Source organism: Gallinula chloropus (genome assembly GCF_964237585.1).
Source record: "Gallinula chloropus genome assembly, chromosome: 1".
Taxonomy (NCBI): Eukaryota; Metazoa; Chordata; class Aves; order Gruiformes; family Rallidae; genus Gallinula; species Gallinula chloropus.
Genome location: NC_140085.1, coordinates 112290179 through 112308389, shown reverse-complemented (window position 1 = coordinate 112308389; position 18211 = coordinate 112290179).

Genomic DNA, 18211 nt, shown 5'->3' with positions numbered 1-18211 from the left:
TAAAGGTTTCCTTAAGTCTCTGTGAAACGTAATTACTTAAAATGTCTTTAATGAAATGTCTCAATAATGCCTTATTGATAGTAAACAAAGTGTCAGATTTTAAGAGGTGATTGGGTTGTTCTGGTCAAGTGTCAAAGCTGTCTGTAGTGTCATTGTAAACTCTGGCAAAAAAGGTTGAGTTTGGATAATGCTGGAGCCATGGAAATGTCTGGTCCTACACGAAAAGATTCTGTCTTATGTTCAGTGATCTTGCACTATGTGAGGTTGTTTGTGCTTGTCATCAACCACGTAAATATATTTCAAATTATACTTATGAAAGCTGAAGTTGGCAATTTGTTTCTTTTCATAAGACAACCATCATGTCTTCTATTTCTTTTACATCCAGTGGAGGAAATACATCACAATGCTAATAAAACATGATGTAAAAACCTAAGAAAGATTCTGGAAATGAGAAATATAAATGCACTCATTTTTCATTTGTGTCCTTTTGAAACAACAATTCAGTTCTGCTTATTACCTTGATAAAATAAAAAAAACAAAACCAAACAAAAACCAAACAAAATTACATGGCTAACTATTTCCTCTCAGAATAATCTTCCCTAGCCAGTTTTAGGATTTAAACACTTTTATTGTGTGCTTGGTGTTCCAAACAGAAGCTGTGTAGAGAAGATAATCTTGCATCATGGGGAGGAGGGACACACATATTGCCTAGCAGGCACGTTGACCTTAAGATTTATAGAAAAATTCTTAAGAAAAGAAAACACAACACAAAATGTAACATCTTTTCAGTGCAGTGTTCATTGGTTTATATTTATGCAAGTGCTTTATGTGTCTTTAATATTATTGGTTAAAGTTGATGCGGACATTCAACCCCACCACTATCCAGGTAATATGTGACTTTGAAGCAGTTACTGCTGCAAGGAAAGGAAGAGGCCTTGCTTCCCTCTACATGGTGATGCATACATTTACTGTGGCTAGCATAGGTGCATATTTTCAAGTAAGATCGAGGTGAGCAATGCCAATGTATATTTTCATCGTGGTTCATATACTGTAGTGTCAGTTCCTATTGTAAAGGATGATAACCCTGGAACAGAGAGGAGTAAATGAGATGGAGCAGGTGCAGGTTACCATAGGCAGCTCAGCAAATTAAGTTCATTTTGTCACTAGACTCATAGCACCATGTTTTCTTCCATGCTTCCACTGTACTACATTTCAGAAAGGCTTATGAATTGCCTTACTTTACCACTGCATTGCTCCCAGTGTGCAACAGACAGTACAACTTTGGGTACCCTTGAAGCGCTTTCCTGGACTTCCATGCTTTTCCACTCTGCCCTCCATTGTCCATTTCACCACAGTGGAGATGCTTGAACATACATACATTGAGAATGTTTAAAGTAGGATTTAAGGTACCTTGGGTATCAATGGTCTTTAAGAGAGTGGGAAAGCCAAGTAGTGTATAGTAGGAAAGCCAATATGCATTTCTGCCAAGACTGCATGGTGTGTGTATTGTTTTGGGGTATGTGCACTGCTACTGCTCCCTCTTTAAAAGGTTATTACTTATGATGTCCGCAGCCCATTTACACAAAACTTTGGTATGTGACCATAAAAATGTATATTTATATGACCTTCAAAGATAAACTGCACAAAATAGATGTATGACTATTTACAGTCTTTGTTGATGGACCCCTCTGTTTCTTTTATCAGTTTTTCTAGGCATAGAAAAGGGATTTTTACTTATAACTGGACATATAACTAGAGGGGGTTTTACTATTGGTAAGGCTAGATTTTCATACAGAATCATTAGTTCATGAAAGTGATTTATGTAGCACAAAGTAGTACCAAACTGGATTATTACAGGCAATCACTGTCTGGCAGAGAAGACTGAACAGAACAGTAAAAGATTTGCTGACTTCCAAGACTGTTAAACATCACGCCAGTGTTGTTCATTAAGTCTTGCATAACTGAAGCAGTTTCAATCATCAAGACAAAGAAGAAGAATTTTTTTTTTTCCCTCATATATTCTAGTTTCTCCAGAATGGATCTTTCACGCTCTAGCCTTAATTTTGACACCTGACAGGTTTACTGCCTCAACATGGATATCCTAAAGAAAATAATTTTCTCAGTGCCAAAGAACATTATCAAGAATACAGTATGTGGCATGATATTAAGACATTTGCAATTTTCTTACGTGGCCAAAGTAAAACACTGCGCTGTGTAGATACATTGAAAGTCTCCATGTTAAAAACATGTCTTGGCTTCCTGAGTCATGAAAACTGCCTTCCTGAAAGATTATGTAATTACCTGAGAAATTCCAGTGACCAAAGTCACTGACAAAAATTAAACTTCTAAGGTGATTATGTTGAAATACAGAGAACAAAATATGATGTAATCCAAAATACATAAGAGAGTACAGCTCTGTTGCAGAAAACTTACAGTAAAATATATCCAAAGACTGCCAGATCCTGTTCTCTGTGATGCAGCTACTCTGTTAAGGCCAGTTGACTTCCAGTAGCATACATTTGGAATAAGTGTAAAAAGATTTTCAGCATTAGAATGAATTTTGCTTTGCATTGGTTACTGTAGTTTTGTCAGAGTACTTTGACATTTTTATGGATCTCAGTTGTGTTTTTTTTCTTTTTCCTTACAAAATTTTATAGCACTATTCCATAAGAGTACATAATTAAACTGTTGAAAAATGGGGCTGTTCAAAAATTTGAAATAAAGTTAACAGATACAATAACCTGCTGCCCCTCAAATCTTCCTCCATGATACTACAATTTTTTTTTACCATAGTTATCTTAGCCCAAGTGCTGATTTATTTTTTAAAGCTAGACTGAAAAAATTATGTATATTTGCATTCAGAAATACATTTTCTTGGAGTAATGATACATGGTATTTTGTGTTGCTGAAGTACTGTAAAGTACTGAAACAAAGTGCTAAATTATTTTGGGTTTTCATCAGGAAGGAAAAAAAGAGCCATCTATGTGTGAAAAATGAGCTGCTTAATCTGTGCTTGCCTTGACTAGAGTTTAAGCTATTATTTATGTGTTCTTCTATGTTCTTTTTTATTTCTGCCTTTTTTCCAACTGCAGGAACACTGGTGCACATAGCTGACATCTGGATTTAGAAAAAAAAAAGCTTTACAAGCCAATATGTTGTCTCATAAAGCTTTACGCCCACTACAAATATGATTAATATTTTTATTTTTGTAAAACTAAATAACTAAGACACTGGTAGAACACATTATGCTTTGAAAGGACATGTAGATATGAAAAAGTCAAAACAAGAGTGTATATGGAAAGTATCTTAAAGAACATAGATGTCAATGAAATGTTGACAGTAAATAAATGAACATGGAAACCATATAAATCTCATTCTTCGTGAGTCCAAAATAAAATCAATTTCTATGGAAATATTCAAGAAAGAGAATGTGAGATAAAATTCACAGAAAATCTCTGATATTTGTATGGAAACATACTAATTTCAGCTCCCTGTTTCTTTATTTCTATTTTTGACATGATTGAGGTGAACTCAAGCACCCTTTCCACTCACTGTTGGGGCTCATGTCAGGTCTCAAAACTGCTGCTGCCGAAGGAACTACTGGAACAGACCTGAATCATTTGCTATGGTTAAAATGACAGCTGAGGTGACATGTTAGGACTGAAATAGTGCAAAGGGCTTACCTACATCTTTTAAATCTATTTGAAATAGATTTAGAAAAGAGAAGTATAGAAGGGCCATTTTAATAGGTAGCAATATGCACCATAATATGTCTAAATAATGTCTCATTTGGGTAATTAGGATTGGAGAAGATATAGACAATAGAGAAATCTGGCTCAATAATTAGTCTCAATTGTTCCTGGTGATGAAAAGATGGATGAAGACAGAGGACAATCCAAGTGACAATATTTGTTTAAAGCAGTCAAGAAGTCGAGCAATTACCAAGTGTTGTAAACAATTAAACTGAACTATGTTCATCCTTTCTGACTGATGTGAGTTTTTCTGGCTGGAGAACTGAGGACAAAAGCAAATCCCTGGATTAGAACAGATAGTTTTCTTATAATACTTTTTCACAGTTTTTAAAAATTATTTTCAGAAGAAAAAAGACAGCAGAATAAATACTTCAATTTTTGAAAATCTGAAAGTTTTTTCAATGGAAACAGTTCACTTCACAGTCCACTTGTACACATCATAGCTTGACAGAGCAAGTGCTAATTAAGAATTTTAATTCACATTTCCCAAGTACCTGTCTCAGATTTTACTATTGATTTAGAATTAATAGTTTACATTGATTCAGTTAACCTAGTAACAACATAGATTCTGTTTCAGGATATGTTGAAGCTGAACATTTAATTTGTCAGGGTGGATTATTAGTCAGTTTCAAGGTTAAATATCAGCATCCTCAAAGATATACAAATTGCTAAGTAATAAATTACAGGATCATGGCATTTTTCTATAATTTGTACAGCTTGATGAATTAGTTTTGTGTTTTATTAGCAACTTTTATTATTTTTTATAATCTTTCTTGGAAAAGAAAGATTCATGTTGTATTTGTATTGGAATTATGGAAAACATACAAAAGTAAAAAATGAGATAAATGGACAGTAATATATCCCAGGAGTTTGTGACATATCCAAAAGCAAAAGCAAAATATAACTTCTCAAATAAAAAAATCTGCTCACAGAAATTTATTAACAACTTTTTCATCTGATTCCTTCTACTCTTCTCCAAGTAGGCAATAGGTCATTTTACTGTAGTAAACCAGAAAACTGAGGGAAAAATAACTGTCCATCAATGTACAGAAAGGACTTACCATCTCTATTAAAATAAGAGTTAAAATTTAAAACTATTTATAATCTTACCTATTTGCTTTCCAGAGTAGAAACTAATGGGGAACACAATAAAATGCATGCTGAGTGGCCTTAAAAGCATCTCATATGAAGAAATTACTTTCTCCATTCTCTTGGCTTTCTCTTTCTGAAAGTAACCAACTGTCCTCTAAACAGCTTTTTTCTTGTTTCCTCTTACTACCAAGGTTTATTACAGAGATAAGGCAGAGGTCTAGACACCAAAAAATCTGACTTTTGTTCCCAGTTCAGCCACAGCCTTTTATATGACCTTGGACAACTCATTTATCTCAACTTCAAAGGCACTAGGGAGGATAAAATTAATCACTGTGGTGCCTTCAGATGCTATAATGGAAGGATCACTCTCTACTACTAACTGCATTTAGCAGCAAACTGACTTTTTCAAGGTGGAGAGTGGGGTAAAAAACAGACTAGAATTATGTTGACAAAAATAAAAATTTTAGTTATTTCCCAGTTTGTCCTGCCTCTGTCATATACACAGTTGCCACCCAAAGCACAGCAAACAAGTGGATATCTAAAATCTTTTCAATTAAAGAAGTAATGAGATTTTTAGTGATCTCAGAAATCCTGATTGCAGAGGCTCCTAGTTAGTGTACAAAAAAATGAATTAATGTTTTCCATATGAATGTGCCTGTGTTTCATCAGTTTGGTCTGTGTGTGCTTTACCTAGCTGTGTCACTATGTAAAACACAGCTACTACTCTTAGAATGAAATACTATTCTCAGAATATCACCTCAGTTTTTATTGGTAGGTTTCCTCAAACACATAGCAGGGAAAATGCATCTTTATCTAAACCATACTCGGACAACAGGAAGATGTTAATACCCAAGACATCTGTGTAACGCTTTAGTTGGAAAAAGAAAAAAAGGTGTTTTCAAACTATCTTGAAGACTTCTATTAAACCCAGATCTGTTCTGAAAAAAAGAACAGATTACAGGGTAATTTTTGGCTGTGCTGGGTAATAATGCCAACAGGAAAAAAAAAAAAAAAAAAAAAGGAGGACCTAGCAGGCTACTAAAATCCTCAATGAAGTCACTTTGTGGAAGCTGATCTTCAGTACCCAGGTGTATATGACTGTATCCCATGCCAATGCAGAGTACTCTAGTGTGGATCATGCCTGATTAAGCAGAAAACATTTGTATCTGGTACTGATCAAGGCTAGTCTACTGCCTTTAGATGCAACTGTGATTCCCAGAGAGCTCCTTCTTAGACTCCTCTCTCCTTCTACTATTGTAAATCTGAATTAATCCCTCTGACATTAAGTGCACTTCAGTGGAATTTCTTTCCAGTTTATATAACTTTTTTAGCTGAAACAAAAATTAATCCTTTCCTTTTTTTTTTTTTCTGTTGAGTACCATCTCTGACTGGCTTAATTTAAACAACTTCTTGAAAGAGATGTTTAGTTCAATGCTCTCAGTATTATGGACTGCTGAATTTCTGTGGTCTGCATTCTGCAAGTAGGGCTTGCTAAATCAAAGACCCCATGACCTCAAAATCTCTAAAACTCTGTCGCAGACTTATGAAATCTGCAGCTTTTTATGGTTTATTCTGAATAGAATGGGAGGCAGAAATGTGTTTTGTGGTGTGCTGCAAGTAAAGCACCGTGGAGGGAGAAGGGAGCAGAAATTGAGGCCGTAATTACTCTTCTCTGGGATTTATTCTGAAATGTATGAACAGAGCCTTCTGAGTGCTCTTACCTGACTGCAAATACTTTGTAAAAACCCTAGCAGTTCATTAGCATGGATGTTGTCTCATTGACTTTGATTATCAAGATATCCTTTGTGAATGCAAACCCACTGCCCCTCTCTATGCTATACCTAATCATGAAACTGGATGTTGAAAGAGGTCAGAAACAGTTTTCTTTTCCCTTTCTGGAGGCCTGAAACGAAAGGGAGCATTATTGGAGAGAGCTGTCATTGTGGTGATCCCGGATGGCTACCTTCAGTGGTGTGAGTGGAGTGACTACACTGCCTGCACGGTAGTTCAACAGCCACAAGAGAAACTACTTTCAGACGGAGAATAACACAGATACTCCTTTGCTGATCAGCAGAGAGGAATTTTAGAGCTCAGAGAGCAGAGGTCAGCACTAATAGGGGTACTTCATGCTCCTATATGTACAAGAGCACTAAGAATCTCACTCAAAGAAAGCATGCCCAAGACAATGTGCCTATGAATGCCCTTTTCTACCTTAGAGAGGTCCTAAAAAGGGATACAATTATAGTGCTTGGTATGTTTACCTCCTAGAAATAACTAAAAGAAATTACAAGATTTAATTGTCTGACAAGATCTCAGCTTTAGCCAGACACCACCTTGACTTAGTTGCATCTACACAGCTACTTGATTCCACGTTTTCTTTAACGCTTTTTTCTCATTGCTTAAAACTCCTGTCTCTGATATTCATCTAGTGCTTACATGCATGAAGAATTTGCAATGTATAATTCCGTACAGGACACAACACTTCTAAAAGTCTATGTTGCTCCTGCAATGCTCTGTGGGGCCATCTTCCTGACTTTTCAAGCAATGAAATGTGGTCAAAAAAGATTTAAAGAAATGCAATTACCTTTTAGCGGGTAGGGAATGCCCAAAGTATACATAGCAGGGAATGTGTTAATGCCAGCATATGACTAGGGAATGGACCTGGTAACCCCACAGTTTGTATGTTTCTAGGCATCAACATTAATAGCCCATTTTGATAAATGAGAGATATTAAAATCTTAAGGTTAGTACTCCAGCCTGCCTGCACAGTCATTTAGCAGAGGGCTAAATGTTAAAGGTCAGCCTGAGGAAAGTTAGAAAATGTGTGGTTCTACTAAGCAGCCTCTGAACACCGGGAACAGGCCGCTCCAGGGACCAGAGGCCATGGATGATTTTCTGCTGTTGTTGTTCCTGGCCTGGGGGAAGTTTATACACACTCAAAGCATTCAGAATGAAATAATCTCCTTTCTTCATGTCAAAATAAATGTGTGCATGATCTACTAGACAGTTTCTTAAGTTGCAGATATTTCCCTGTGTTGTTTTACCTGGTATGTTTACTAGAGAGAATTTTTTTGTATGATCAGCCCTTTCCAGGAAGGATTTCCAGCAAACTGGTTACTTACCAATGTGCTGAAGCTCCTGTTACTGCAAAATACATTTTACCATCTGGATACTAATCCTGCCGAGCATGTGCTGCTGCCTTTGGGGATCAACTCAGGTGTTGGCTGTGGAAACTGAAGTACATCAAAAGTAAGGACCAAAAAAAGAGCACTGTCAGCAAGGCCAGTGGCAGAATTACTAACAAGTGAATTTTCACACTGCAGAGAAGACAAGTGTCCGATTTTTTATTGTTCCCTGAATGAAGTTATGTCTCTAAATCAATCTGTTTATTTAATCAGTGGAAGTCCAAAACTAGCTTTTACATAAGCATGAAGAAGATCACAGTTCCTCTGTCACAACACCCTGGTGCAAAGATGAAGACAGTGGGGGTAAATTGAGGTTGCTTTAAGTCACTTGTGCATACTTTGTCATGCGATCTGGCTCATTCTCAATTAATCCCCTGTGTTAAGTGTCACCAGAGTGAGATCTCCTGTGACATACCTAATGCTTTCTATATCTCTCTGCCCCTCTTTCTTGTTAGCCTTTAATAGTCTATGAACATGAGAGAACAGTGTGACTTTCTCTGGTTGTGCTGCTAATATATCCTTCCTGTGAGAGCTGGGAAAGACTGCTGAGACATCCCTTGACATTACTTGTATCTTTTTAGGAGCTGATAACATTCTTTTTAAGTTCTCTTTAGTCTCATGGGGCAGCACATAGAAGCCCTGAAATAACTGGGAATAGAGCCGTAGAGCAGGAAGCCACAAGCATAACTACTGGCTGAATTTTTGGTTATGCCTTCAAAGATGCTGACTCTGTTTCACAGTATCCTATGTGAACGAGGGACAGAAAAGGCTTGTTACATGTTATTTAAGTGTATTTAAGCACTTGGGTCAGCATAAACACAGAACTGTAATACTGGTGATATATTTGCTTTTCAGAGCTTAGGCACAGTCCGGTGTCTGCTTTTGTGCAGAGCAGCTAGGCGTTTTTAGCATCAGGCTTCTGCTGGTTGTGAAACTCAGAGGGAAGCAGCCCCAGCCACTGCCTTACATAAACTCTGCGCCTGGTACAATGGACTGCTGCCACTGCTGTGTTTGTAGTAGCAAGATTCCTTTCTGACCTACTTTTCTGCTGTACGCATTGGACCAGGCCCTCTGGAGCATTAGATCATTTTATGTCGTTCCCGTGCCACAAAGCTGCCCTGACACTGCCTTGAACAGCCAAGGAAGGATCCTGTCAGCCTAGAGGGATCCACAGACTACTTAACAACTCTGTTCTCCTTTTTCCTGCTGTAGCCAGTACAGCAGATGTACTTAGGCTGCTCTAAACCAGACAGTAGCTCCTGAAGTGTGTAGTCATGCTTCAGGCTGTTTCACATAGGGCAATGATGTAGCACACAAGACTAGGAGTATGAGAACAGTACTCACAGATACACCAGTCTATGTTGAGAACATCTTGGCTGTAATTGCCCTGGACAAATATATATGAAGGGAAGTAATACTAGTGGAGACAGCTTGGGCAGATACTCAAGGAATAACCTTGGAGATTATGAAACAAAATGAAATTTCATAAACTTAAATAACTGTAGAAGATGAACTGTGCAAAATTTGATTTTAGAAAAGTCTTTATAAGATCTGCATATAACTCTGGTTAAAATAAAATCCATGTCTAAAGATTTGCTTGGAGGAAGACACTGTAAGGATGGGAAAAACAATTGTAGATCTTAGTCTAGGTTGGTACCTCTAAGGAGAAGTAAGTCTGTGATCAAGCCTTGACTTCCCCCTCTCAGAGCTGTGAAGTCAGTGCCTCTTTCTGTCTTAGAGCTCTTCCAGATAGCACAGACTCTGATATCTGAGTCTTGTTAATGGCATTTAGTAGAAAACATCGATTCTGCACCTTAGAGAGTGTAATTTCATACCTATACCATCTACTCTAATATTTTATCACAATCATCATGTTAAATTGTCATCATATTTACTAGAGCCAAAATTTCACGCTCTGTTACAATTAATTCCTTGCAGGATGGATGATAGACCCTATTGCAAAATATGTCACCATACTGTAACATAAGATTAGACACAAGTGGCATTTAACTGTTTCATAGAAGAGTTAGAGTCTACTTGGCATGCTTCAAGTAGGCTGCTGGGGTTGCTGGGAATGGGGACAATATGGGCTTCCCATGTTTTCATCCTGCATATTCCCCAGCATTACTCTGCAGACCCCTCAGGCACATGCACACCCAGCCTGGCGAGATCCCTGGCACCCTCTTTGCAGCTGAAATTTCTAGTTACTGTAATTTTAATTTGCACTGTAATTGTCCCTGTTGCCCACCCTGCCTGGACAAAATGCAAGTTATCAGCTCTGGAGGACTGTGCCATAGGTGTTCAGAGTGGGAATTTGATGGAGTTGCCTAAGCAGGGAAACTAGTTTCCCCATGCAGGCTCCTCTGTACAGAGGAGAGGGCAGAGAACGGGAAATCTCCCAGCCGAGAAATACATGGACATGGTTTCCGTGCCGAGGGATTCCTGTTTGACTGGGAGGAAGAAAACAACAGCAGGGGAGAGGCTCTCAGCCAAAGGCAGACTTGAGGGCACCTGATCTTAAGCACATCCTGCAGTGAGGAGAGAAGTAGGGCAGGGAAAGTGTGCAGGTGATCCATCATGTTTTGCCTACATCTCCTCTGCAAGTACTATTTAGCTTAAAAGAGTGCCTAGGTTAAGAAAACCTCCTGTAACACTCACCATATGTGCTTATGTATGTCCTGAGCTGTTGACGAGTGTCCAAAAAGCTAGAACTTGGCAAAAAGAGGCAGTCTCTTTGGGTGACTGGGCAGGATTTTGCTGCCCAGAGTGATCTGTTATCCCATTTCTGAAAAATGCCCTCAAAAGCCTGTGCCTTAGGAGTCAAAGACGGGGTTTTGCAGTGTACCCATATTATGGAAGCTTAAGGAGTTCACAGACCCAGTGTGGTATGACCTAAACATAAGGTCTCACAGCTAGATACTTACCAAGCTGTTATCTTGGCCATGGAAGCTACTTGGCTTGGCTATTTTGGTCCTGGCACGTCTGTGAAAGCCTGGGCCTGATTTAGACATGGTCAGACAGATTTGAGATGGAAATGAGTTAAGGAGTTAAAATCAGACATGCAAGACACCCATGAAAATGTTAACAAGATTTTTCATTGTAGTGAGTTGACCCCAGCTGGAGGCCAGTTGCCCCCTAAAGCCGCTCTATCACTCCCTTCCTCAGCTGGACAGGGGAGAGAAGATATAAAAAAAGGCTTATGGGTCGGGATAAGGAGAGGTCACTCAGTAGTTTCTGTCATGGGCAAAAATCACTCAACATGGGAAAAAAAATTATTGCCAATCAAAACAGAGTAATGAGAAATAAAACCCAAATTTTAAAAAGCACCTACTCCCCACCCTCCCTTCTTCCCAGGCTCAACCTATCTACCTTCTCCCTTCTGAGCAGCACAGGGGGATGGGGAATGAGGTTTGAGGTAAGTTCATCACACACTGGCTCTGCCACTCCTTTCTCTTCAAGAGAAGGACTCCTCACACCCTTCTCCTGCTCCAGCCTGTGGTTCCCTCCCATGGGAGACAATCTTCCACAAACATCTCAAATGTGAGTCTATCCTACAGGCTGCAGTTCTTCACAGACTGCTCCAGTGTGGGTCCCCCATAGGGTTACAAGTCCTGCCAGGAGCCTGCTCCAGCCTGGGCTTCTCTCTCCCATGGGGCCACAGATCTTCCCAGGAGCTTGCTCCAGCATGGGTGTCAAATGGGGTCACAACATTCTTCGGGGCATCCACCTGCTCTGGTGTGGGGTCCTCGAAAGGCTGCAGGTGGTTATCTGCTCCATAGGCTGCAGGGGCCGGAACAGCCTGGCTCACCATGGTCTTTTCCACAGGCTGAAGGCAAATACCTACTCCAGCACCTGGTGCACCTCCTCCCCCTCCTTCTTCACCAACCTTGGTGTCTACAGAGTCATTTCTTTCACATCTTCAATTCTTCCTGGTGGGCTGTTTGTTTAGCCTTTTTTTTTACCCTTTCCTAACTATGTTATCCCAGAGGTGCTACTGCCAGCCTTGGCTAGCAGTTAGTCTGTCTTGGAGGTGACTGGCATTGGCTGTATCTGACACAGGGGAAGCTTTTTGCAGCTTCTTGCAGAAGATGTGTGGGTTTTTTCCTTCCCCTCAAATGTGAATGAATAAGTTCAGCAGCCTGGATGGCAGCATGACCTCAGATGTTAGGAGAGGCTGTCAAAGTTCAGGAAGGCAAGAATGAGCAGATACTGGAGGAAAAGGTAAAGGAAACTTCATAAATTGTATTTTGCTAAAAGAATAACATTCATGTGACAGCTTTTCCACCATTTCTGTAAGTGTCAGCTGACAGAGGGTGCCCTGCTCAGCAAGGTCAAGGACAACCATGAATGCAAATGACCAGAGCATTAGCTTCTCAATCCCAAAGACTGTTCCCCCGGCCCCAGCACCTGGTAGCTCCAAACTCTCTGGTGCCAGAAATCAAAACCACAGGATTTCCTTGTGCCGTTTGTCAAGCAATGTACTGCCACTGTTCAAACTAGCAAAGAAGGGCATTGTGTGGAAGGGCAAGCTGTGTGCCCCATGGCTAGGTGAGGATTAGATTGACTGCATAACTGCTGGAATACAAAAGGCTAAGAGAACTACTCAGGGGTACCGAGTAGCTTCTATTTCCCAATTCTTTTCAAGTTGGCTTGTAAAGACAATATTACCCATCCTCTTATTACTTGGATGCTTACTCAATCACAAATCCCATTACAAGGAAAGCACTTAAGGGAGTAAATTTGACGAGATTTACCCATAAATACTTGCGGGTTTGACAGCTGAGTAGAGTTCATGTTATTTGTTGGATTTGTCAAAGATATGTATGAACTTGAATGTTGGATATTGAATGGCAATTTCATGTGATGTTGTTACATAAAAATAACTTGCTGTTACTTATTTAGACAAATGGTGCCAGTCCTGTACCAGGTGTACTTGAACAATTTAAATACTGTTCAGGACAAGATTAAGTAACCTGAAGGAAGTTTTGTAATCATAAGTGTTTCTCCTTTTCCTCTTTATCCCAAGTTCACCCCTACTGTTCCATTATTTCCCTGTTTTTCTGACTCTGAACCCTTCCTGTATGGATTTCATGTCCTCATAGAAGACTTCAGAATGGTCAGTATCAATAAATCCCTCTGCAGGCCTTGTTAAATACATAGCTTTGCTGACAGGCTGTAAAGTGCCATCTTAGACCTCCAGCAGAATACTCTATAGTAAGAGAACTGGGGAAGGGGGCACTCAAATGGTCCTGGAGAGTAAGTTCCCACAAAACAGAAATACAAAGCATTTCCCTATGTGATGTATTTCTTAGTTCCAGTCTTATTTGCAGTTTACTTATTGATGTGGACTTTTACTCTATACATGGGAAAATTGACTTTCTAAATAAAAATGGTAGGAACTGCACAGTTCAGTTTGGAAAGCAGTGACATTACAGCCCTCTCTGTAATATACATATTGTCATCTACCTGGAATTCTCTAAGGCCTTTGACATGGTTCCCCATAGCATTCTTGTTGCAAAATTGGAGAGAGACGGGTTTGATGGGTAGACTGATAGATGGATAAGAAATTGGTTGAATAGCTGTGATCAAAGAGTTATAATCAACAGCTCAATGTCTAAGTGGAGCCCAGTAACACATGATCTCTCTCAAGGGTCTGTACTGGGACTGACACTGTTTAGTACCTTCATCAATGACATAGACAATGGGACTGAATGCCCCTTCAGCAAGTTTGTGGGTGGTGCCAAGCTGAGTGATACAGTTGATACACCAGAAGGAAGAGATGCCATCCAAAAGGACCTTGACAGATGAGAAGAATGGGGCCATGTGAACCTCATGTAGTCCAACAATGCCAAGTGCAAGGTCCTGCAACCACAATATCAATACAGAAAGGGAGAAAACAAACTCCTCAGAGAAAGATTTGGGGATGCTGGTGGATGAAAAATTGGACATAAACCAACCATGTGGGCTTGTATCCTAGAAAGCAAATCATATCCTGGGCTGTATAGAAAGAAGAGTGGCCATCAGGTTGAGGGAGATGTTTCTCATCCACTACTCGCTCTCATGAGATCCTCTGGAGTACTGTGTTCATCTCTGGGGATCCCAGCACAAAAAGAACATAGGCATGTACAAGCAGGTCCAGACGATGCACATGAAAATGGTCAAACTTCTCATATGAATAAAGGTTGAGAGACATTTTTTAACTGAAAAATGTAGTTTTAGGTTAAAATAACATTTTTTTTTAATTTTTTTTTTTTTACGATGAGGCCAATGAGATACTAGAACAGGCTGCCCAGAGAAGTTGGAGATGCCCTGGTTCTGAAAGTATCCAGTCAGGTTGGGTGGAGTTTTGAGCAACCTGATCTAGTGAAAGATGCGTCTGCCTGTGGCAGGGAAATTGAACTAAGTGGCCTTTAAAGGTTCCTTCCAACCAAAATGTTCTATGATTCTGTGATGCTATCATTATTATTATATTATTAGAAGGTTTCAGATGGTTTAAGAGGCTCGTCTCTCTTTTTTTTTTTCTGTTTTGTTTTTTTTTTTTTTTCCTTTTATGTCAGCCATTATTGCACATGTATTTGCTTTGGGAACCAGAGAACAAAAAATAATGCTCTAATTGAAAGCTCTAAGTAGACATATCATTCATCAGTTGAGCAAAAAAAACAAAACCAACAAAACCGAACCAAACAAAAGCAACACTTTTTTTTTCAGTGACAGAATGAAGAGAAAAACACATCAATTAATCAACCACAATTTCCTGATGATCACTGCATTCAGCTCATATTATCAAGAGAAATCAAATACTTTTCATACTGTCCCACCTAGTCTGGCTCATATAGGGTGCATCAAAAGGCAAATAGCAGTGATGTAGCTTTGAGTGGAGACAGAACATGAATGATTTTGTTTTTAAAAACTTGGGGTTACTTTTTTTTTCTTCTTTTTGCTGTATTTTTACTTTTGATTATACTGGTTTTTATTCAGCTGGCTGATTTTTTGCCATTTGACAAATTCTTACAAAAATTGGAGATCTGGACGACAAAGAGCACTAGAGACTGGTGTTATAGACTGTGACACCAATCTCAGCCCATTTTATCTCCTTTGTGTGTTATTTATTTTTCTACGTATTGATCATTTGAATTGACGTGTCTTTAAGAGAAACAATTTATCTCATCATTCATACATGGCTCCTGGTGTGTTCTCAGTTGGAGAGCTAAAGACCAGCTGCAAGTTCAAGTACAGTATCAAGTATCAATAGTGCTGAGATTGTGCATAGCTCGCTTGCATCTGAGAAGTTACTGCGATAAATTTCAAGGTCCCTGGGGAAAACGGTGTGTGTCCATCTATACAGACGTTATTTTGAGCATGATATTTAGCCTCAGAAGTACATATTTATCTCTAAATGACTTTATTTACAATAAAACAAATGCAAAATTGATGTCTTTTTTGTTTGAATGTTACTTGTAAATTGATCAAAGTAACATTTTCATCACACCAATTAGCAGTACGGAGTACTCTTTATTAAATTGGGAATGTCCATGATGAAAGCCACTAACTCATGTCCTTGGCTAAAGTGAAAAGTCTAGAAAATTCATTTCTTTTTGTTCGGAGTTAAAAGTTCTTAAAATTGGGTGAAACAGTAATATTGTGTTATGAAAATAAACAAATAAGCAATTTTCTTGCTGCAGCTCTATGGGAAGAAAAAAAAAAAGAAAGAGAAAACAGAAGCTAGGACTCTAGAGCAAGAGCAAAACTGTACAGCACTTCACCTTTTCTTGTTGAGTTCTTTCTCAGTGTTTTGAGGAGGTTTTTTGAGCATTACATCTGAGCTTTAGTGAAATAATTACACTGATAGTTCTGGTTTCTAATGTGCAGTACATAAATCTGCAAAAGCTATTGGGCAAATTCTGCTGAGTCTTTCACCTCGGATCAGCAACCCTCAGATCATTAATCATGCATTATAAGCTTTAATAGACTAAGCGTTTAAAAGACATCTGCTGAGTCTCAAAGGATAGAGTGCAGACCTTGCATTTCAGAGATTTCTGTATTAGAGCAATAATGATGTCGGGAGAGCAAAAGACCCAGCAATAAACCTTTGCCTCTCCCTCTAGGTTCCAGAGAGGCCTGCCATGCTGCAGGAGAGTACGATGGCGCAAGTTAGTTATAACCGGAGACTGAAGAAGTGAAGCTCGCCATGTATTGACATGTCTTCTCAGATCCAGTGGTCGTCACCACCATTACTTGCTCAGGAAGTGAGCTGACAAAGAAAATTCTGTTTTGCACGAATTGAGCGCGTGAATAAAACACAGTTTTGTCCTGAACAACGCGTCATGCATGCCTGAGAATCACTGTAAGTAACTGGCCTTTTGCTTATTTAGTTTGTCTGATTCAGTCACTCAACCACATAGTTGGGTGAAAGATGTTGTTGCATGTCTTGGACAAAAGACATACAATTGGTTAGATTTTTCTCACATTGATGTTTTAAGGAGGTGCTGTGCCAGGCTTGGAGGCTAATTCTGAGTTACCTCAGTGAGTCATGGATACTGGCCTGTAAATACACCTTTGCACTTGTTACCTGTTCACTTGTAGATATTTTTTCCACTGGATACTTTACGGTGAGATAATAGCTTCTCAGATTGTACAAGAAATCAGTGAAAAGGATGTACAGACGTGGATCTACAGGATCATGAGGGCATGAAAGCTCTTGGTTATGGCTATAGGTGTTCTTCTAAACAGATAGCAATGGGGAATGGTAGGCTACAGAGTCTCAGGATGCTTTTGCCCAGGTCATGTTATAGATGAAACCTCCCGAAGAGTAACAGTTCTTGAGCTAAACACCTGTCCTCTGACTCACATATTCACTCTTTAGCACAGAGGGTGCAGTCAGGTTCAGTACTTGATGTGTCCTGGTGCACCTGTATCTTAGCCCTTTGAATGTGCTTTGCCTAAAATAAGTGAAACCAGGATGAATTATGTCTTTTCCCACAGTTTCATAGGAAGTACTCCAATTACCAGGCTATGTAGCATGACCGCTGTGCAAGTTGTCTTTCCACTTTCTAAAAATAGCAAAGCAGCAGCTGAAAGCTGGGTGTCCTTGCCATTAGGTGGAGGAGTCACTTTCCTACTGTACAAGTGGTATTTAACAGGATCATCAAGGGTGGAGGCAGTTGGAGATCCACCCTGGAAAACCTCCAACCTGGGGTAATGGGTTGAGATACTCACCTACGAAGTGGGAGACCCAGCTGTAACTCTACTCACATCCGATTCAGAACAGTGACTGGTGGTATAAACTTTTCCCACACTGATTGGAAACTGGTGGGGCTCAGTACTCACCCCCCAGAGTCCTTGAGGGGTGAGTACTGAGCCTCACATCGCAAGCCCTGGACCAATCCCAGACCTGTGATGTGAGTCTTCACTGCTGGAATGCAGAGAAGGTCTCTACAATGTGGTGGGTTTAGGTGAATGGGTATGAGATGTCACTGATGCTCTCAGGCAGAAGAGGGGCTCGGACCTCATTCTCCCATGTGAGTGCTCTAGTATGCGGGCATAGGGGAAAATGTCAGCAGCAGGGTTGATGCTTATTTCCTGTGTTTTCTTTACCATACTTGAACAAAATGTCTCCTGGTGTGTCACATTTTTCATATAAGATTATATTTCTGCCTGGGTTTTCTTCCACCATTACGGAAAAAAAGGTAATGAAAGAAATAATTTACACATAATCCAGATTGGTGTCGTGTCCATTCGTCCCCATCCCCCCAATTCTCAATTTGGTATTGAAGACATCGATTACTCTTCCAGTCCTTTCAGGTCTGGACTAAGGCCAAGAAAATTAATGAAAAGGTAAACAGAGGTGAAGAAAAGTAGAGATATATGATCAGGGACATAAAGCAGGTTCCTGGCAGAATGTGGAATTGAGTCCTCTTGCTTTACGCATAATCCAAGCTTTCCTTAAAAGGGAAAGTGAAGGAAATAGGTCAACTCAAATAACATTAAATCATGCTTTATGAAAATCTATCTCCCTCATCTCTAAGCTGTTAGATGACACACAGTTTTTGAACCTAATTTTGCTGATGAGTATCTGCGAGGTGTGAGGAGGGTCTCTGGGATTTGAACAGCGTTCCTGGCTTGGTTTGACAGTTTTACTATGAGCTTTCTCACCATATCTGCTCTTAGCTGTTCTGTTTATTT